Raw genomic sequence first — 23,907 nt, forward strand, 5'->3', positions numbered from 1 at the left:
ATATTTTAAATCTTTATAGTTAATATTTTATATTTCATATACAATTTTGCATAGCAAAAAATATATATTACATAATGTTGTTAAATTGTAAACTATGTTACTAAGTCGCTACTACAACCTAGCCCTATGGATTACTAAACCCATTGGAGATGAAATTAACTTTGATCACTTAGTGAACGCTATTTTATTGAGTCGGTACTATACCCTAACCTCATGGACTACTAAACCCTTGGAGTGTTGGATTTGCACTTCAACCCCGCCGCGATGCGCAGCTTACGATATTTATAGTAATCAAATAAGTACATAATCTTGTATTATTGATACCTCTGAACTTTAGAATCGATTCGTTATACACTCCATCCGTCTAATGAAATATTGTTCATATTTTCAATCCTAGGCCCAACACGATGCACTAATAAATATTTTATTAGTTGAATAAGTATATAATTAAGTATTGTTAATAACATTAACTTTTGATATCACTATGTAGTACTAAGATTGATTTTTATTCCACAAAAATAAACAATTAACATGATTATAATATTATTAGGAAGACGAATTTTAGTATTCTTATATAAAATTTAAATTGATTTATATTATTTAAAGCAAAGTTGTATTTTTTTTTCGTATTGCTATGTAACATTTGACTTCATTTATATTGTTTCACATTTGCTATAAGTTCACTGCATAGAGGGTTTGACTTTAACTTTGTTAAGACGTAATGAGAAAATTAAAGTCGCTGAAACTTGCACTATTTTCTAAAGTTTATTCATTTTGGGATTATGTTGTTAAAACATTTCATTATTCACCTTTTAATTATGTATAAAGAGAAAAACACAACAAAATTAGACAAAACATTATGAAATTAAATACTCAATTTAGATTTAATTAAATATGATAACCGAAGAGTTTATCTAATGTTATATTAAAGAAATTGATATTCAATTCATCTTTACATTCGAATAAAAAATCAATTTGAATTTATATCAATCAAATTCCTAATGATTAATCACATTAAAATATAATATTATATTAATTATATTATTTTATAAATTAATTTAATTTTCGATAAAAATGTTATGACATATAACAATTAATATTATTGTTATTGTCCTCTAATAAAGTACAATCTATATCATAGTATCACAATTAATATGTATAACAATTAATATCTTTTATGTAACACCCCTTACCCGGTAGATAAACCCACCGAATAAGTGATGTCACATTTCAGTATCGACAACCCGTGCTGATTTTTTTTTTTTTGATTAAACCACAATTACAAACTATTTTATCTAAAAACACTTGCCTAGCGGAAGATCAAAAATTAAACTATTATACACAATGCCACGACTCTTAACCATGTTGACCACCAGTGACTTGCCAAGGATGCAAAGCTGCGCAACCACACTGACATACTATCAACTCTAACCTGCATCGGGGAAAAAGAGAGGGGTGAGATTTCCACAGCTCAGTAGATATATCCAAATTATGAAAATCAACTCTCTAATATAAACTATACTGAGACTTCTAAATTGTTTATCTTTTACTTATAATCGTTTGTTCGTAGCACTTCCCACTTTCGTTAATTTTGGTATTTATCTTCTACTGCACTTCACAACATATTTACTTCCCTTTTTAACCACCATTGTATGATCAGATATTTCATTTCATTACCTTTCCTCATTGTACTTTATGTCATTATCACTTTTCCCTTTTTTTATTTGTTTCATCATGCATTTCATCTCTTTTCATTTTATATCTTAGCAGTATGTTGTCATTTCTGTTTCATTTCTCGTCATTCAACCTCGTAGCATGTTTTATCTTTTATCATTTCATATCACGTCTTTACAGTACCCTACCTTTATTTCGTTTTACTCATCAAAATAAATTAATTTCTTGTATCACCTTCCACATATTGTCATTTCTTGAGGCATCATATATCATCAATCTTTTCTTGTATTACCACTTATCATTTCCTCATGTCTTCCAAATGATATCTCATATCATTACTACCACATCGCACCATAATTCTTTATATGCTTCCTTACAAAATACATATTTCCATATAATCTCTAAATTTATTCTATTTGCTAATTATTATGTATCCGTACTCATTCTTATTTTATAAGCATATAACTTCCCATAATCTGTCTTACGTCCTATTTTCATATCCAAAGTTATTCAGTCATTTATAACTTATATCACATTCTTATCCCCAAAACACGTAGACAAATCACCAACGTTATCACATTTCAAGTACATATAACGATCACCAAGATACTCATATATCAAAACACATATAATCATAAATAATATACAACATATATCATGAACAATTTCATATCCTTATGCATATGCTTTTCTTTTCCTTTTTATTATTCTGTGACGGATCAAGCCTGGTATCTGCCCGTAATTTCCAATATGCCAATATGATTTGACCCGTAGGTCCCACTATGATTTGACCCGAAGGTTCCAACATGTTCACTATGATTTCAGATCCAGGGCAAAACCGTTACAAATCCTCTTTAATCCAATGATTCAAATATTCCAATACCATATGTCAAACCTATCCATATTAGATTCCCACCATATTAATCCAAATATTCACCACAATTCAACATATAACAATCAATTACATAATACATGTAAAATCAAAATTGTGATTTATACATACCACCACACCTATGATCACCTTTCACAACATATTATTTATATCATCATCATATAATCATATTTATATTATTTCTTAATGGAACATTCATATCAGATTTATAAACATCATATAAATTCTTATAAATTCCATTATTTTCACATATTAACATGCATTATCATACATTTAGTTCACATAGTTCAAACCAGAGAATTAAAGTTCATAGTAAGGATATCCTACCTCGTAGGCTTATGAACATAAGCCTATTTCACCTTGATACTTCTCTACCTTCTAGGTTCACTCCTTTGTGTTCAAATAGCATTATAGGCTCCTTCGCCTTTATGCATATTATAAAAATCGTAACTATTAATAACTCATATTTACCCAAGATCATATTTTCATTATTAAATAAATTTGCTATATTAACTTAATACCCTCTTCTTCATTAACTTTCTAATATAACAACTGCACTGAACTGAGTCGTCATAAAATTTATATATTCATTCGGAAAGCTTTAGAGGCATGATAACCTACTGATTTTAAATACCCCAGGAAGTCTAGTTTACAAATCAACAAGATTCATTCAAAAATTCATAATGGTTCGAGAGATATCATCATTTTCCTACATACTACCAAAAATGGACAATTTCTGTCAACGTTTTCTAAATAATTCTTATAAATAGTGTATTTACTCTTTAATTCATCATAAAATTTCAAGAACACCTCGACACCATATAGTTAATATAAAAATTATTTATTCGATTTTACCTCTAGCTCAAGTGCCCGGAATAATTCGAATAAAACATACGAAAATAAGGCAGTTTACCCGAATTTCGACGGTTTGTAGCTGTGTTGTTATAACAATTTATACTTACAATAAATGAACTCCGAAATTCACAAATAAATTCATGGAACCTCTAGACTCATAATAGTTACTTTAAAAATTGATTAACCAAACTTTTCACAGTTCTAAACATTCAAAACAATTCGGAATATGGGGCTGAAAAACAGAGGATTAAATCTGACTCACACTTTTATATCGAATTATATTTCCATTCAGGTTTAATCCTCTCATAAGCCATACACTTCATCTAGCTTGAACATCTAACTTCTAAAACCACAAACCCTAAGGTATATTTTCAATTTTCATGTTAGAGTTCAACAGCTTCCAAATTAACAATCGAAACGTGCTTAACAACATCTATACACAACGTTTTAACCATTTATTCAAACATAAAATTAAACATACACGCAGCTCCTTAAATGTCAATTTCTTCCTCAATTCTAACTCAACATTTATCCAACTATAGACATTAAAAATGGTATAAGTGAAGAGGCCTTACTTGAATTATCGGAGAATTCGCGATCGGATTAACTAAACGACGAAGAATCGAGGGATAGGAGCAAGCATGAAGCTCACGGCTTCATCTTCTCCATGGGGATCGTTCTCCCTCTTCCAATGAGAGAGAAGATGAAATGTTGGCTTTTAAATGATGTCATGAAACTTCTAGAGAAGTTTAATATTTATCTAGTTCTTTTATTTATTTAATTTTCTTAAGTCAAAATCATTTTTTTTTCATATCATATTATTCCACATTTATGATTTATATATATACCATCTTGTAACAAATAAATTCTAGTTTATTAATAAATTAGAGTCGAACCATAATTTAATCGATTAAACGTTCAGTTTATCAAAAACATCACTTTGATTTCTAAAATCCCTTCATATAATTTTATTATCGTTTCAAACCTTACATTATAATTATTTTAGATTCTAGATTTCATATAATTATTACTTGATGAACATCTCTAATTATTCCCGAAGAAACCATCAAAAATCTCTAATCAATGACTTTTCTCGATCACATAATAATTCTTTCTACAACTCAAATCTTAATTTATACAACATTTATAGCATTATTTATGACTAATTTAATCGTGCGATAATTTTATACACTTATTTCAATTTATTTCATTACTATTTCCACAAAGAACTGTCCAAAACCATAGTTTTGACGATTTTTGTACCGTAAAAATTATTTTCGGTCTAGGGTCATTTTTGGGATGGTACATTTTATATGTAGTAATCTTTGGTGGAAACTTTTTTGGAGTAATTTTGGAAACCTTTTATTAAGAATACTACGTCAGAACTCAGAAGTATAGATTTAAGAATATGTATACGATAAAAATCTGTCAAAAAAAGGTTAGAATAGAAAATATAAAATAATCCATCAAAACAATTTTTAGATTGTGGAGTAATAGTGATTCCAACAGCTAGCCTTGAAATGTCAGATATTACATGTAATTTGCTACATATATAATCTTTTCAATATTCGTTTTTTTATATTATTTTTATTAAAGTAAATTTGACTAATTTGATAATCTATTCAGCTTTTGTGTTGTAGAGCAAAATGATTGTGATGCAGTGCTTAAAGTTTTACTAAATCAATCACCTGTAACGAATTTAAGTAGGTCTTCGACAAATTTCGCTGCAATTTTTAACTTTTTAATGCAAAAATATAAAAAGTAGTCACATCTTAATTAAATTCCAACTTTTGTCTATACCAAATTAGTCATTTTCAAATCTTGGGACAATTAAACATTTAAACATGAGATTATTCGTCATTTCCAAAATCTTGGAACATTTAAACATGAGATTATTCGTCATTTCCAAAATCTTGGAACAATTAAACATAAAATTATTTATTGTTCTTTTTTAAGAACATTATATAAAAAATCAACGAAAATAACTTAAATATACACACATATTTAATGAATTAACTGTGTATATATATATATATCATATTTACCTGTATAAAAGAAGATTAAATTGATACATTAGATTTTATAAAATTATGTGGTGAAGTATAAAATGAGTAAATATGTACTACTAAAGCATAACAAAGAAAAAAAGAGGAGCATAACAATAAAAGGAGTTTACCATCAAATCTCAATCTCAATGGCAAATTAAGATTTTTTTAATTGATGTGAAAATGATTGACGAATCAAATATATAGAAAATTATGGAGCTTGCCATATACTCCATATATGTGTGTGAATATATGGTAATACATACTCCCTCCGTCCCAGAGAAGTTGGCACACTTTCCTTTTTAGTTTGTCCCACAAAAGATGTCACATTTCCCTTTTTAGAAAAAGTTCTCTCTCACATGAATATAAAAATTATATTTTCTCTCTCCATTTAACACACAAAACAAAACCTCCTAAAATCCCGTGCCATTTTCAAAGTATGCCAACTTCTCTGGGACGGAGGGAGTACTATTATATATGGGTGTGTAAAAATTTCATAAAATATATTATAATTGGGGCAATTATGTACGCTTCAGTTAGAGGTGGGGCCCTTTCGTATTTCCACTTGGCAAAATAATGTTGGTGGGACACGTCATATCATATCATATTACCATGATGGTATCAATACGACAACTATGAATTAATGCTACGTGTTTCAAGTTTAAAATTTCTTTTAAGCAAAATTCATTTTTCAAGATTTAAGTTTGTGATTTCAATAAATATAGTTATTTTCATGTCCTTTTCCAAGATTTAAGTTTAAGATTTCAATAAAGTTTTACTTTTTAAAATTGGAATAGTAATTCTAATAGCCTTGGAATGTCATATAATACGTGTAAAAAGGTTATTAAATCTGACCTTTTATTTTGCCTTCGTATAATTCTAAAATAGTACATCGTACTTCTATTATGGAAAATTCTTTTATAAGGTTATTAAATTTAACCTTTTATTTTGTCTTCATGTAATTCTAAAAGACTATACTATTATGGAAAATTCTTTTATGGAAAAAATTAAAATTATAAATAATCACTTTAAATGTATATTGTTATAAATATTTTCTTTATCTTTTTCAATTTTAAAGAAAGAAAAGCATAATAAAAAATGTAAGCTTTTAAAATATGACCTTTCTAGTTTAGAAAAATATTAAAAATAAAATAGTTTCATCACACAATGAAAATGTAATCCAGTAAAAAAGTTTAAAAATTTCAATGAACCTTTTAAATATATAGAAAGTATTACGAATAAAATAGTCAGCTAAATAAGTATCCTAATATTGGTGTGTCAAAGCTATTTTAAAGATAGCCTTCCTATTTAAATAATAGTACTACTACTCTTGCCTTCCTATTTAAATAATAGTATTACTCTAACTTTTTGGAAGAAAGTATATCACTATGAAAATAAAAAAAACGGAAGAATGGAAAGGGACTAATAAATGCAAAGAGCTAAATTCCTTTTGTGAATCTAACAAATTAAAATTTTGAATTAAATATTAGAAATATTAATAAGCCTCATCTTTTATGCTTGGGACTATTTGTGACCATGTGTCTTCTTCCAATGATATTACTAATCTGCAGTTAATTCTAATTAAAGAGCCGTTTGTGCATTAATTCGCTGTAATTGCCCCTTCGATTTTCAATTATGATTAATCATAAAATTTTGTCATTCCCAATATAAACCCTAATTTGTAAAAGAGCCCATTCATGAAAGGAGCGGCGACTTCCTCTGATTTCATTAGGGTTTCTAACCAACAACCTATATAAGTACACCTCTTACATCCTCTTCCAAAACATCACGCGCCTACTACTCTCAATCCTCCACAAAATTTTTATTTTTCAATCTTTTATTTTTTCTTCCAAAATATCACCCTCTGCCTCCTCAATCCTCTACAAAATCTTTATTTTCCAGAACAATGATCGGACCATAATCATTTGATGGAGGAGCCTATACACCACTGGTTATTTGCTTTCTCGGAAAGGTAAAAATATTGCTTTTCTAGAAAGATTATTGTGAGGGTTTTATCCTCTAATCAGTGATGGTTGCTGTAGTCATTTCTCTTGTGCAATTTTTGCATGGAAAAATATTTACTTTATGAAATGACCAATTTTCCTTATTGTCTTTTTATTTTGATTTCATATTGTCATACTCATAGATTATACATCACTTATTGCTTATTATCAATCCTTGTAATTTAATTTCATGAAATTTTTGAAGTACCAACAAATTAATGGTTTTTCTCCCAACTATTATTACTCAAAACTTCTTTTGGGAAACGCACGGATCTGCTTATGTATCATTACTTTTGAGAATTCTAAAGTATTCGATTATGTCATTTTATCTAAATTTATTTTTGTTGTATGCGTAGGACTGATATATTGTGTTCTGTGTTTGTTGTGGAGATATGGTAGCAGAGTTTGTGTGGTGAGTTTGGCCATATCTATTCACCAATTTATTTCACACGAGGTATGTTTGTCATCTATATTTTCTGCAACGTAACTTTTATTTTCTCGACTAATAAAATTTTACTTTGAATGTACCTTTGTCTACTCTCCATGTTTCGGGTGAAACTTTTTCTAAAGTACGTTTCATTTTTTATAAACCAAACGATGTATTTAAGATTTTAAGCGCAGTATGACGAAACCCTTAATTTTTAAAGTGGTCCATATTTTTTTGTTTTTACTTTCTTATAAATTTTTATCTAGATTTCTATTGCATACCAATTTTACTATTTATCCACGTAAGTGTAGTGAGATTTGCAATTTCTCTCTCTAATTGATGTCTTTGCTTTTAGACTTGAGTGATGTGATTGATTAGACACAACAGTCAGTTTTTATTATTAGAGTTTTTGTTATTTACTGCTGGGTAAAAATATTAAAGCATTCCTTAATTCCCCCACCGAAATACTTATGGATTTTTTTATCTTATTTCTGTAACTACACAATTAGAATAGTAATGGAGTTCATGTCATAATAAGATTTCTTCAGAGAAAGGTAATCTTTATTGATAAAATATCATTAAATTGAGATGTCTTTAAACGCGAAATTCTTTTTTTACATAAGATACGTCTCTTCTTCATCTACTCTTTAGTTTAAAGCCTTTTGTTTTGTGGATCTTCATTGTCTTTCTTCATCTTCTCTTCTCCTATCTTTCTGAGTTTGCTCTTCTTTTGCAGTTCTTGTTAGTAGCTTCAATGCACAGAAAATCCGTCTCTTCTTCATCTTCTCTTTTGTTTAATGCCTTTTCTTTCGTGGATCTTCATTGTCTTTCTTCATCTTTTCTTCTATCTTTCTGGGTTTGTTCTTGTTTTGCAGTTCTTGTTAGTAGCTGCAATGCACAGTAAATATATCTTAAAATTTACAAATTAATGTATTGCGGTAAAAATAATTAACCTGTAATGATGTTGCCTTCTTCCCATTCTTCATCTATTATTATTTATTTGCATTTCCTAAAATATGTCTACACCTTCTGTCTTTCTTTGATGTTTATTCATCAGGTTTTTGCATTCGGAAGTTGATATTGCAGAAATAATTGACCGTGTTATTCTCCTTGAGCAGCTGCTCTTTTTGATACAGACTATACCTTTAAATTTACCAGTTGGAACGTCCTGCTACTTGGATAATATGCGTTTAGAAAGAACAAAAAACTCTCAGAAGGTATTTAAAGGTATTAATATTTTGTTAATACAACCAAATAAAATGTACCTGTATTGTTGCTGCCTTCTTCTCATTTTGAATTTTCCCTTGTTTTTTCTTTGTGCAGTGTGAGAAGAAGATGCTAGAGGATTTCATCTATTCTGTATTGTGCTATGTATGTGTAATAGGTACAATAATATATAAATACATCAATAAAAGGAAATAACAAACTAAAAAACAATAAAAGGAAAGCTATGCTGCGTAAAGTATTACATCCCTGAATTATCTGCAAAATATAAATTGTTAACATAAACAGTGAGTTATTTGGATTAAAAGAAAATAAGAAGATTTAGAGAGATATGAAAGCAATAATTAAAGTGTAGAGAGATTCACATACCTGAATTATCTGCAAAATATAAGTTGTTAATATAAACAGTGAGTTATTTGGATTAAAAGAAAATAAGGAGATTTAGAGAGATATGAAAGCAATAATAAAAGTGTAGAGAGAGAAATAAGAACCTTCAGTAAGAGCATTGTTTGCAATGACAACTGGTATTTATAGATAAGTTTCTATTATCAAGATGGGAAAATCGCCCTTTTCTTTGGGGGGAAAACCCTCTCTTTTTTTGGGGGGGAAAACCCACCTTTTTTTTTTAGGGAAAAAGACTCGATTTCAAAGTGTAAAAAAATTAGATTAAAAATCAGTAAAATGGTTTTGACCATAGGATTTAATGCAAAAAGTGTGTGCTTTCAATTAAACTATTGGTTAATACATGGGAGTGTGTGTGGGCGGTTGGCATTACTAAATTTTCCCCCAAATCGCAAATTTGAATTTAGGGGGGAAATCCCTTTGATTTCCCCCCAAAATGAACTGAGCTTTTATTGATAGTATAGATTACTTCCTTCGCGCTATGATCATGTTCATTTGGTAGGATTTTGTATGAGAAAATAATCTTGATTTTTAAATATTTAAAATATATTGTACTTCCTCCGTTCCAGAGAAGTTGACATACTTTGAAAATGACACGGGATTTTAGGAGGTTTTGTTTTGTGTGTTAAATGGAGAGAGAAAATATAATTTTTATATTCATGTGAGAGAGAACTTTTTCCAAAAAGGGAAATATGACATCTTTTGTGGGACAAACTAAAAAGGAAAGTGTGCCAACTTCTCTGGGACGGAGGGAGTATGTTTTAATTTTGAATCAAGGAATTTTTAAAACAAACAAAGTAGTATAATGTTCTAGGATTATGATATCTACTCCCTCCGTCCCAGATAATTTGGAACAGTTTGACCCGGTACGGATTTTAAGAAATCTAATGGAAAGTGAGTTGAAAAGGTTGGTGGATGTGGGTCCTACTTTTAAAGTATTAGTTTTATAATAAAATGTGGGTAGGAATGAGTTAGCGGAATATGAGGTCCACTATTAAAAATCGTAAAAGTGAAATGAGATAAATTATGTGGGACGGCTCGAAATGGAATACTGGGTCAAATTATCAGGGACGAAGGGAGTAGCTTAATCTGCTGCCGCAAATAAATGATTTCTATTTTCTAGCTTTTTCTAGATATTTATTTTTTCTATTTTAGAAATTTTACATATTTAAGTATTTAATGGAGTACTCATCCTTCCCAGTTAATATGTCCACATTCATCCTTCCCACTTAATATGTCCACATTCTTGAGTGACATGAGATTTTAAGACGAGTTGCAAGGTTGAGTAAATAGGGAGAAAAATATAGCTGAATATTTTTAATAAGGAGAGAGGATACAAATTTATTTCATATATAGAAAGTGGGCATCTTGTGATAAACTAAAAAAAGAAAGACGAGCATCTTAAATGGGACGATGGATTATTATTATTATTATTATTATAATTTTTTTTTAATTAATTTCATTTTGTAATATAATTTAAAATACTAAATCATACTATAATTATAGTTATAATTATATCTTATTATAATTATTATATTAAATAAGTACATTCGTCCCATAAAAATAGAGACATTTGAGATGTCACGGGAATTAATGCATAATTGATAAAGTAAGAAAAAGGATGATAAGAGTAGTTAAAATAATGTTAGTGGATAGTGAGACTCATATTATATGAGTTTGAAGGTCAAATTATATTTAGAAAATTCGTCAAAAATATATTGTAAAGATATTTATAAAAAATATGGGTATATGATAAGTTTATTAAGAATATATACCCTCTAAGGTATTGAGGGTATTTTCGTCCAGAAAAACTTGAAAATAGTAAAAAAGTACTTCAAATGATATTAACCCATAGTTGATGGACCTCAAATGATATTTTCAAAGTTCATGGACCTAAAATGATACTTTGGCAAAGTTTGTAGACCAAAAAAGATGTTCCCTCAAATAAATATAACTAATGGAAACCTGAATCTAAATGAATTTGTTATTTTTGGATTTATTTATGAACTGCCACTGATCTAGATCCTAGTTATTTTTCATATAGTACATTTTCACTTAATTTATAAAATTCGGAAAAATATTCACTATCCTTGATTCTAAAATTGAGAAATGTTTGTTATTGGAATGAATATTTATAGAGCAACTTCTAGTTGAGTTTTGGCTCTTAAAGTTCAAATTTTAAATTTTTAGCTTTGAAAAATGATCAAATTTTCCTCCCATTGCTTGGGAGGGAAAACCTGCTCTTTTTTTTAGGAGGAAAATTCCTCCCATTATTTTGGGGGGGAAAATTTGCTCCTTTTTATTGGGGAAAAACCTGTTCTTTTTTTAGGAGGGGAATCCTTGTTATATAAAAGTCACGCTCATTTTTTGGGGGGAAAACCTTGTTAGGTAGAGTTAGTTTTGTCTCTATATTTAAAAGTTGATATGTAGCAATAGTTATGAGGAATAAGTGAATGAAAAAGCATGATGGTACTTCAGTTTATCTTTTTTATCACATCAACTTTCAATATATTTTCTTGCACATGTCAACTTTATGTCTCTTTTTTATATATATGTCAATTTTTTGTCATTTTATTATAAACTTAAACTTTCTTTTAATTGTAATCAACTACTATTGTCATACTCCTAAAACAAAATAAATACTCCACATGATAACAGAACATGATACATTTATGATTAATTAATTAGCCTATCACAAGTCTAAAAACAAATACATATATTAGTATTTAATTAGCCTAGCCCACTAATTATATTCTACTACTAATTCAAACCTAATTTTCTCTCTCTGCAACACTACTATCTTCTTTCCCTTCTCTGTTTAATAAAATTTATTTTATTTCATATTTAATAAAAATTAACATTAACTTAAGAATTAAAATATATTTAAAATATTGCAATAATATAATATCACATATCATACAAAATAAATATCACAAATCGTACAAAATAAAATAAATATCAACTAAATAATTGATAAAACCTTCTATCTCCTAAAAAAAATTAAATTAATCCCATCCACTATTCCAACACTCCAAATCCACTCAAATCAAAATAATAATAATAAAATGTTGCAATATCTAATAAAGTGATTTGAATTTCATTAAATTTTAATTTTTGAAATATTACGATACAACATCGCTAAAAAAGTCACATGTTCTTAACTCATCTATTTAATATTTTAAATCTTTATAGTTAATATTTTATATTTCATATACAATTTTGCATAGCAAAAAATATATATTACATAATGTTGTTAAATTGTAAACTATGTTACTAAGTCGCTACTACAACCTAGCCCTATGGATTACTAAACCCATTGGAGATGAAATTAACTTTGATCACTTAGTGAACGCTATTTTATTGAGTCGGTACTATACCCTAACCTCATGGACTACTAAACCCTTGGAGTGTTGGATTTGCACTTCAACCCCGCCGCGATGCGCAGCTTACGATATTTATAGTAATCAAATAAGTACATAATCTTGTATTATTGATACCTCTGAACTTTAGAATCGATTCGTTATACACTCCATCCGTCTAATGAAATATTGTTCATATTTTCAATCCTAGGCCCAACACGATGCACTAATAAATATTTTATTAGTTGAATAAGTATATAATTAAGTATTGTTAATAACATTAACTTTTGATATCACTATGTAGTACTAAGATTGATTTTTATTCCACAAAAATAAACAATTAACATGATTATAATATTATTAGGAAGACGAATTTTAGTATTCTTATATAAAATTTAAATTGATTTATATTATTTAAAGCAAAGTTGTATTTTTTTTTCGTATTGCTATGTAACATTTGACTTCATTTATATTGTTTCACATTTGCTATAAGTTCACTGCATAGAGGGTTTGACTTTAACTTTGTTAAGACGTAATGAGAAAATTAAAGTCGCTGAAACTTGCACTATTTTCTAAAGTTTATTCATTTTGGGATTATGTTGTTAAAACATTTCATTATTCACCTTTTAATTATGTATAAAGAGAAAAACACAACAAAATTAGACAAAACATTATGAAATTAAATACTCAATTTAGATTTAATTAAATATGATAACCGAAGAGTTTATCTAATGTTATATTAAAGAAATTGATATTCAATTCATCTTTACATTCGAATAAAAAATCAATTTGAATTTATATCAATCAAATTCCTAATGATTAATCACATTAAAATATAATATTATATTAATTATATTATTTTATAAATTAATTTAATTTTCGATAAAAATGTTATGACATATAACAATTAATATTATTGTTATTGTCCTCTAATAAAGTACAATCTATATCATAGTATCACAATTAATATGTATAACAATTAATATCTTTTATGTAACACCCCTTACCCGGTAGATAAACCCACCGAATAAGTGATGTCACATTTCAGTATCGACAACCCGTGCTGATTTTTTTTTTTTTGATTAAACCACAATTACAAACTATTTTATCTAAAAACACTTGCCTAGCGGAAGATCAAAAATTAAACTATTATACACAATGCCACGACTCTTAACCATGTTGACCACCAGTGACTTGCCAAGGATGCAAAGCTGCGCAACCACACTGACATACTATCAACTCTAACCTGCATCGGGGAAAAAGAGAGGGGTGAGATTTCCACAGCTCAGTAGATATATCCAAATTATGAAAATCAACTCTCTAATATAAACTATACTGAGACTTCTAAATTGTTTATCTTTTACTTATAATCGTTTGTTCGTAGCACTTCCCACTTTCGTTAATTTTGGTATTTAGCTTCTACTGCACTTCACAACATATTTACTTCCCTTTTTAACCACCATTGTATGATCAGATATTTCATTTCATTACCTTTCCTCATTGTACTTTATGTCATTATCACTTTTCCCTTTTTTTATTTGTTTCATCATGCATTTCATCTCTTTTCATTTTATATCTTAGCAGTATGTTGTCATTTCTGTTTCATTTCTCGTCATTCAACCTCGTAGCATGTTTTATCTTTTATCATTTCATATCACGTCTTTACAGTACCCTACCTTTATTTCGTTTTACTCATCAAAATAAATTAATTTCTTGTATCACCTTCCACATATTGTCATTTCTTGAGGCATCATATATCATCAATCTTTTCTTGTATTACCACTTATCATTTCCTCATGTCTTCCAAATGATATCTCATATCATTACTACCACATCGCACCATAATTCTTTATATGCTTCCTTACAAAATACATATTTCCATATAATCTCTAAATTTATTCTATTTGCTAATTATTATGTATCCGTACTCATTCTTATTTTATAAGCATATAACTTCCCATAATCTGTCTTACGTCCTATTTTCATATCCAAAGTTATTCAGTCATTTATAACTTATATCACATTCTTATCCCCAAAACACGTAGACAAATCACCAACGTTATCACATTTCAAGTACATATAACGATCACCAAGATACTCATATATCAAAACACATATAATCATAAATAATATACAACATATATCATGAACAATTTCATATCCTTATGCATATGCTTTTCTTTTCCTTTTTATTATTCTGTGACGGATCAAGCCTGGTATCTGCCCGTAATTTCCAATATGCCAATATGATTTGACCCGTAGGTCCCACTATGATTTGACCCGAAGGTTCCAACATGTTCACTATGATTTCAGATCCAGGGCAAAACCGTTACAAATCCTCTTTAATCCAATGATTCAAATATTCCAATACCATATGTCAAACCTATCCATATTAGATTCCCACCATATTAATCCAAATATTCACCACAATTCAACATATAACAATCAATTACATAATACATGTAAAATCAAAATTGTGATTTATACATACCACCACACCTATGATCACCTTTCACAACATATTATTTATATCATCATCATATAATCATATTTATATTATTTCTTAATGGAACATTCATATCAGATTTATAAACATCATATAAATTCTTATAAATTCCATTATTTTCACATATTAACATGCATTATCATACATTTAGTTCACATAGTTCAAACCAGAGAATTAAAGTTCATAGTAAGGATATCCTACCTCGTAGGCTTATGAACATAAGCCTATTTCACCTTGATACTTCTCTACCTTCTAGGTTCACTCCTTTGTGTTCAAATAGCATTATAGGCTCCTTCGCCTTTATGCATATTATAAAAATCGTAACTATTAATAACTCATATTTACCCAAGATCATATTTTCATTATTAAATAAATTTGCTATATTAACTTAATACCCTCTTCTTCATTAACTTTCTAATATAACAACTGCACTGAACTGAGTCGTCATAAAATTTATATATTCATTCGGAAAGCTTTAGAGGCATGATAACCTACTGATTTTAAATACCCCAGGAAGTCTAGTTTACAAATCAACAAGATTCATTCAAAAATTCATAATGGTTCGAGAGATATCATCATTTTCCTACATACTACCAAAAATGGACAATTTCTGTCAACGTTTTCTAAATAATTCTTATAAATAGTGTATTTACTCTTTAATTCATCATAAAATTTCAAGAACACCTCGACACCATATAGTTAATATAAAAATTATTTATTCGATTTTACCTCTAGCTCAAGTGCCCGGAATAATTCGAATAAAACATACGAAAATAAGGCAGTTTACCCGAATTTCGACGGTTTGTAGCTGTGTTGTTATAACAATTTATACTTACAATAAATGAACTCCGAAATTCACAAATAAATTCATGGAACCTCTAGACTCATAATAGTTACTTTAAAAATTGATTAACCAAACTTTTCACAGTTCTAAACATTCAAAACAATTCGGAATATGGGGCTGAAAAACAGAGGATTAAATCTGACTCACACTTTTATATCGAATTATATTTCCATTCAGGTTTAATCCTCTCATAAGCCATACACTTCATCTAGCTTGAACATCTAACTTCTAAAACCACAAACCCTAAGGTATATTTTCAATTTTCATGTTAGAGTTCAACAGCTTCCAAATTAACAATCGAAACGTGCTTAACAACATCTATACACAACGTTTTAACCATTTATTCAAACATAAAATTAAACATACACGCAGCTCCTTAAATGTCAATTTCTTCCTCAATTCTAACTCAACATTTATCCAACTATAGACATTAAAAATGGTATAAGTGAAGAGGCCTTACTTGAATTATCGGAGAATTCGCGATCGGATTAACTAAACGACGAAGAATCGAGGGATAGGAGCAAGCATGAAGCTCACGGCTTCATCTTCTCCATGGGGATCGTTCTCCCTCTTCCAATGAGAGAGAAGATGAAATGTTGGCTTTTAAATGATGTCATGAAACTTCTAGAGAAGTTTAATATTTATCTAGTTCTTTTATTTATTTAATTTCCTTAAGTCAAAATCATTTTTTTTTCATATCATATTATTCCACATTTATGATTTATATATATACCATCTTGTAACAAATAAATTCTAGTTTATTAATAAATTAGAGTCGAACCATAATTTAATCGATTAAACGTTCAGTTTATCAAAAACATCACTTTGATTTCTAAAATCCCTTCATATAATTTTATTATCGTTTCAAACCTTACATTATAATTATTTTAGATTCTAGATTTCATATAATTATTACTTGATGAACATCTCTAATTATTCCCGAAGAAACCATCAAAAATCTCTAATCAATGACTTTTCTCGATCACATAATAATTCTTTCTACAACTCAAATCTTAACTTATACAACATTTATAGCATTATTTATGACTAATTTAATCGTGCGATAATTTTATACACTTATTTCAATTTATTTCATTACTATTTCCACAAAGAACTGTCCAAAACCATAGTTTTGACGATTTTTGTACCGTAAAAATTATTTTCGGTCTAGGGTCATTTTTGGGATGGTACATTTTATATGTAGTAATCTTTGGTGGAAACTTTTTTGGAGTAATTTTGGAAACCTTTTATTAAGAATACTACGTCAGAACTCAGAAGTATAGATTTAAGAATATGTATACGATAAAAATCTGTCAAAAAAAGGTTAGAAGAGAAAATATAAAATAATCCATCAAAACAATTTTTAGATTGTGGAGTAATAGTGATTCCAACAGCTAGCCTTGAAATGTCAGATATTACATGTAATTTGCTACATATATAATCTTTTCAATATTCGTTTTTTTATATTATTTTTATTAAAGTAAATTTGACTAATTTGATAATCTATTCAGCTTTTGTGTTGTAGAGCAAAATGATTGTGATGCAGTGCTTAAAGTTTTACTAAATCAATCACCTGTAACGAATTTGAGTAGGTCTTCGACAAATTTCGCTGCAATTTTTAACTTTTAAATGCAAAAATATAAAAAGTAGTCACATCTTAATTAAATTCCAACTTTTGTCTATACCAAATTAGTCATTTTCAAATCTTGGGACAATTAAACATTTAAACATGAGATTATTCGTCATTTCCAAAATCTTGGAACATTTAAACATGAGATTATTCGTCATTTCCAAAATCTTGGAACAATTAAACATAAAATTATTTATTGTTCTTTTTTAAGAACATTATATAAAAAATCAACGAAAATAACTTAAATATACACACATATTTAATGAATTAACTGTGTATATATATATATATATATATCATATTTACCTGTATAAAAGAAGATTAAATTGATACATTAGATTTTATAAAATTATGTGGTGAAGTATAAAATGAGTAAATATGTACTACTAAAGCATAACAAAGAAAAAAAGAGGAGCATAACAATAAAAGGAGTTTACCATCAAATCTCAATCTCAATGGCAAATTAAGATTTTTTTAATTGATGTGAAAATGATTGACGAATCAAATATATAGAAAATTATGGAGCTTGCCATATACTCCATATATGTGTGTGAATATATGGTAATACATACTCCCTCCGTCCCAGAGAAGTTGGCACACTTTCCTTTTTAGTTTGTCCCACAAAAGATGTCACATTTCCCTTTTTAGAAAAAGTTCTCTCTCACATGAATATAAAAATTATATTTTCTCTCTCCATTTAACACACAAAACAAAACCTCCTAAAATCCCGTGCCATTTTCAAAGTATGCCAACTTCTCTGGGACGGAGGGAGTACTATTATATATGGGTGTGTAAAAATTTCATAAAATATATTATAATTGGGGCAATCATGTACGCTTCAGTTAGAGGTGGGGCCCTTTCGTATTTCCACTTGGCAAAATAATGTTGGTGGGACACGTCATATCATATCATATTACCATGATGGTATCAATACGACAACTATGAATTAATGCTACGTGTTTCAAGTTTAAAATTTCTTTTAAGCAAAATTCATTTTTCAAGATTTAAGTTTGTGATTTCAATAAATATAGTTATTTTCATGTCCTTTTCCAAGATTTAAGTTTAAGATTTCAATAAAGTTTTACTTTTTAAAATTGGAATAGTAATTCTAATAGCCTTGGAATGTCATATAATACGTGTAAAAAGGTTATTAAATCTGACCTTTTATTTTGCCTTCGTATAATTCTAAAATAGTACATCGTACTTCTATTATGGAAAATTCTTTTATAAGGTTATTAAATTTAACCTTTTATTTTGTCTTCATGTAATTCTAAAAGACTATACTATTATGGAAAATTCTTTTATGGAAAAAATTAAAATTATAAATAATCACTTTAAATGTATATTGTTATAAATATTTTCTTTATCTTTTTCAATTTTAAAGAAAGAAAAGCATAATAAAAAATGTAAGCTTTTAAAATATGACCTTTCTAGTTTAGAAAAATATTAAAAATAAAATAGTTTCATCACACAATGAAAATGTAATCCAGTAAAAAAGTTTAAAAATTTCAATGAACCTTTTAAATATATAGAAAGTATTACGAATAAAATAGTCAGCTAAATAAGTATCCTAATATTGGTGTGTCAAAGCTATTTTAAAGATAGCCTTCCTATTTAAATAATAGTACTACTACTCTTGCCTTCCTATTTAAATAATAGTATTACTCTAACTTTTTGGAAGAAAGTATATCACTATGAAAATAAAAAAAACGGAAGAATGGAAAGGGACTAATAAATGCAAAGAGCTAAATTCCTTTTGTGAATCTAACAAATTAAAATTTTGAATTAAATATTAGAAATATTAATAAGCCTCATCTTTTATGCTTGGGACTACTTGTGACCATGTGTCTTCTTCCAATGATATTACTAATCTGCAGTTAATTCTAATTAAAGAGCCGTTTGTGCTTTAATTCGCTGTAATTGCCCCTTCGATTTTCAATTCTGATTAATCATAAAATTTTGTCATTCCCAATATAAACCTTAATTTGTAAAAGAGCCCATTCATGAAAGGAGCGGCGACTTCCTCTGATTTCATTAGGGTTTCTAACCAACAACCTATATAAGTACACCTCTTACATCCTCTTCCAAAACATCACGCGCCTACTACTCTCAATCCTCCACAAAATTTTTATTTTTCAATCTTTTATTTTTTCTTCCAAAATATCACCCTCTGCCTCCTCAATCCTCTACAAAATCTTTATTTTCCAGAACAATGATCGGACCATAATCATTTGATGGAGGAGCCTATACACCACTGGTTATTTGCTTTCTCGGAAAGGTAAAAATATTGCTTTTCTAGAAAGATTATTGTGAGGGTTTTATCCTCTAATCAGTGATGGTTGCTGTAGTCATTTCTCTTGTGCAATTTTTGCATGGAAAAATATTTACTTTATGAAATGACCAATTTTCCTTATTGTCTTTTTATTTTGATTTCATATTGTCATACTCATAGATTATACATCACTTATTGCTTATTATCAATCCTTGTAATTTAATTTCATGAAATTTTTGAAGTACCAACAAATTAATGGTTTTTCTCCCAACTATTATTACTCAAAACTTCTTTTGGGAAACGCACGGATCTGCTTATGTATCATTACTTTTGAGAATTCTAAAGTATTCGATTATGTCATTTTATCTAAATTTATTTTTGTTGTATGCGTAGGACTGATATATTGTGTTCTGTGTTTGTTGTGGAGATATGGTAGCAGAGTTTGTGTGGTGAGTTTGGCCATATCTATTCACCAATTTATTTCACACGAGGTATGTTTGTCATCTATATTTTCTGCAACGTAACTTTTATTTTCTCGACTAATAAAATTTTACTTTGAATGTACCTTTGTCTACTCTCCATGTTTCGGGTGAAACTTTTTCTAAAGTACGTTTCATTTTTTATAAACCAAACGATGTATTTAAGATTTTAAGCGCAGTATGATGAAACCCTTAATTTTTAAAGTGGTCCATATTTTTTTGTTTTTACTTTCTTATAAATTTTTATCTAGATTTCTATTGCATACCAATTTTACTATTTATCCACGTAAGTGTAGTGAGATTTGCAATTTCTCTCTCTAATTGATGTCTTTGCTTTTAGACTTGAGTGATGTGATTGATTAGACACAACAGTCAGTTTTTATTATTAGAGTTTTTGTTATTTACTGCTGGGTAAAAATATTAAAGCATTCCTTAATTCCCCCACCGAAATACTTATGGATTTTTTTATCTTATTTCTGTAACTACACAATTAGAATAGTAATGGAGTTCATGTCATAATAAGATTTCTTCAGAGAAAGGTAATCTTTATTGATAAAATATCATTAAATTGAGATGTCTTTAAACGCGAAATTCTTTTTTTACATAAGATACGTCTCTTCTTCATCTACTCTTTAGTTTAAAGCCTTTTGTTTTGTGGATCTTCATTGTCTTTCTTCATCTTCTCTTCTCCTATCTTTCTGAGTTTGCTCTTCTTTTGCAGTTCTTGTTAGTAGCTTCAATGCACAGAAAATCCGTCTCTTCTTCATCTTCTCTTTTGTTTAATGCCTTTTCTTTTGTGGATCTTCATTGTCTTTCTTCATCTTTTCTTCTATCTTTCTGGGTTTGTTCTTGTTTTGCAGTTCTTGTTAGTAGCTGCAATGCACAGTAAATATATCTTAAAATTTACAAATTAATGTATTGCGGTAAAAATAATTAACCTGTAATGATGTTGCCTTCTTCCCATTCTTCATCTATTATTATTTATTTGCATTTCCTAAAATATGTCTACACCTTCTGTCTTTCTTTGATGTTTATTCATCAGGTTTTTGCATTCGGAAGTTGATATTGCAGAAATAATTGACCGTGTTATTCTCCTTGAGCAGCTGCTCTTTTTGATACAGACTATACCTTTAAATTTACCAGTTGGAACGTCCTGCTACTTGGATAATATGCGTTTAGAAAGAACAAAAAACTCTCAGAAGGTATTTAAAGGTATTAATATTTTGTTAATACAACCAAATAAAATGTACCTGTATTGTTGCTGCCTTCTTCTCATTTTGAATTTTCCCTTGTTTTTTCTTTGTGCAGTGTGAGAAGAAGATGCTAGAGGATTTCATCTATTCTGTATTGTGCTATGTATGTGTAATAGGTACAATAATATATAAATACATCAATAAAAGGAAATAACAAACTAAAAAACAATAAAAGGAAAGCTATGCTGCGTAAAGTATTACATCCCTGAATTATCTGCAAAATATAAATTGTTAACATAAACAGTGAGTTATTTGGATTAAAAGAAAATAAGAAGATTTAGAGAGATATGAAAGCAATAATTAAAGTGTAGAGAGATTCACATACCTGAATTATCTGCAAAATATAAGTTGTTAATATAAACAGTGAGTTATTTGGATTAAAAGAAAATAAGGAGATTTAGAGAGATATGAAAGCAATAATAAAAGTGTAGAGAGAGAAATAAGAACCTTCAGTAAGAGCATTGTTTGCAATGACAACTGGTATTTATAGATAAGTTTCTATTATCAAGATGGGAAAATCGCCCTTTTCTTTGGGGGGAAAACCCTCTCTTTTTTTGGGGGGGAAAACCCACCTTTTTTTTTTAGGGAAAAAGACTCGATTTCAAAGTGTAAAAAAATTAGATTAAAAATCAGTAAAATGGTTTTGACCATAGGATTTAATGCAAAAAGTGTGTGCTTTCAATTAAACTATTGGTTAATACATGGGAGTGTGTGTGGGCGGTTGGCATTACTAAATTTTCCCCCAAATCGCAAATTTGAATTTAGGGGGGAAATCCCTTTGATTTCCCCCCAAAATGAACTGAGCTTTTATTGATAGTATAGATTACTTCCTTCGCGCTATGATCATGTTCATTTGGTAGGATTTTGTATGAGAAAATAATCTTGATTTTTAAATATTTAAAATATATTGTACTTCCTCCGTTCCAGAGAAGTTGACATACTTTGAAAATGACACGGGATTTTAGGAGGTTTTGTTTTGTGTGTTAAATGGAGAGAGAAAATATAATTTTTATATTCATGTGAGAGAGAACTTTTTCCAAAAAGGGAAATATGACATCTTTTGTGGGACAAACTAAAAAGGAAAGTGTGCCAACTTCTCTGGGACGGAGGGAGTATGTTTTAATTTTGAATCAAGGAATTTTTAAAACAAACAAAGTAGTATAATGTTCTAGGATTATGATATCTACTCCCTCCGTCCCAGATAATTTGGAACAGTTTGACCCGGTACGGATTTTAAGAAATCTAATGGAAAGTGAGTTGAAAAGGTTGGTGGATGTGGGTCCTACTTTTAAAGTATTAGTTTTATAATAAAATGTGGGTAGGAATGAGTTAGCGGAATATGAGGTCCACTATTAAAAATCGTAAAAGTGAAATGAGATAAATTATGTGGGACGGCTCGAAATGGAATACTGGGTCAAATTATCAGGGACGAAGGGAGTAGCTTAATCTGCTGCCGCAAATAAATGATTTCTATTTTCTAGCTTTTTCTAGATATTTATTTTTTCTATTTTAGAAATTTTACATATTTAAGTATTTAATGGAGTACTCATCCTTCCCAGTTAATATGTCCACATTCATCCTTCCCACTTAATATGTCCACATTCTTGACTGACATAATATGTGCACATTCATCCTTCCCACTTAATATGTCCACATTCTTGAGTGACATGAGATTTTAAGACGAGTTGCAAGGTTGAGTAAATAGGGAGAAAAATATAGCTGAATATTTTTAATAAGGAGAGAGGATACAAATTTATTTCATATATAGAAAGTGGGCATCTTGTGATAAACTAAAAAAAGAAAGACGAGCATCTTAAATGGGACGATGGATTATTATTATTATTATTATTATTATAATTTTTTTTTAATTAATTTCATTTTGTAATATAATTTAAAATACTAAATCATACTATAATTATAGTTATAATTATATCTTATTATAATTATTATATTAAATAAGTACATTCGTCCCATAAAAATAGAGACATTTGAGATGTCACGGGAATTAATGCATAATTGATAAAGTAAGAAAAAGGATGATA

At 28.6% G+C, this 23,907-nt stretch overlaps 4 long non-coding RNA genes across 6 annotated transcripts; 2 read left to right on the forward strand and 2 right to left on the reverse strand.

Annotated features, from left to right (window-relative positions):
* Nucleotides 1-1,138: 1,138 nt before the first annotated feature.
* Nucleotides 1,139-4,137, reverse strand: LOC148923220 (uncharacterized). The gene is made up of 3 exons (XR_016132557.1): nt 3,997-4,137; nt 2,894-2,990; nt 1,139-1,432 (listed from the first exon to the last, which is right to left on the reverse strand). It is a non-coding gene; the product is annotated as an uncharacterized LOC148923220 (long non-coding RNA).
* Nucleotides 4,138-7,231: 3,094 nt separating this feature from the next.
* On the forward strand, nt 7,232-9,564 carry LOC125200355 (uncharacterized). Of its 2 annotated transcripts, none has more exons than XR_016132278.1 (4): nt 7,232-7,438; nt 7,826-7,923; nt 9,033-9,123; nt 9,220-9,564. It is a non-coding gene; the product is annotated as an uncharacterized LOC125200355 (long non-coding RNA). The 2 variants fall into 2 exon arrangements; XR_016132279.1 differs by having other exon boundaries at nt 7,235-7,438; nt 7,860-7,923.
* A 4,269-nt stretch (nt 9,565-13,833) lies between these two features.
* LOC148923221 (uncharacterized) lies at nt 13,834-16,832 on the reverse strand. The gene is made up of 3 exons (XR_016132560.1): nt 16,692-16,832; nt 15,589-15,685; nt 13,834-14,127 (listed from the first exon to the last, which is right to left on the reverse strand). It is a non-coding gene; the product is annotated as an uncharacterized LOC148923221 (long non-coding RNA).
* A 3,100-nt stretch (nt 16,833-19,932) lies between these two features.
* Nucleotides 19,933-22,265, forward strand: LOC125200210 (uncharacterized). Of its 2 annotated transcripts, none has more exons than XR_016132276.1 (4): nt 19,933-20,139; nt 20,527-20,624; nt 21,734-21,824; nt 21,921-22,265. It is a non-coding gene; the product is annotated as an uncharacterized LOC125200210 (long non-coding RNA). The 2 variants fall into 2 exon arrangements; XR_016132277.1 differs by having other exon boundaries at nt 19,936-20,139; nt 20,561-20,624.
* The last annotated feature ends 1,642 nt before the right edge of the window (nt 22,266-23,907 follow it).

This window comes from Salvia hispanica, chromosome 6 (assembly GCF_029641045.1).
Source record: "Salvia hispanica isolate PSC_SH4W2 chromosome 6, Shi_PSC_v1, whole genome shotgun sequence".
Taxonomy (NCBI): domain Eukaryota; kingdom Viridiplantae; phylum Streptophyta; class Magnoliopsida; order Lamiales; family Lamiaceae; genus Salvia; species Salvia hispanica.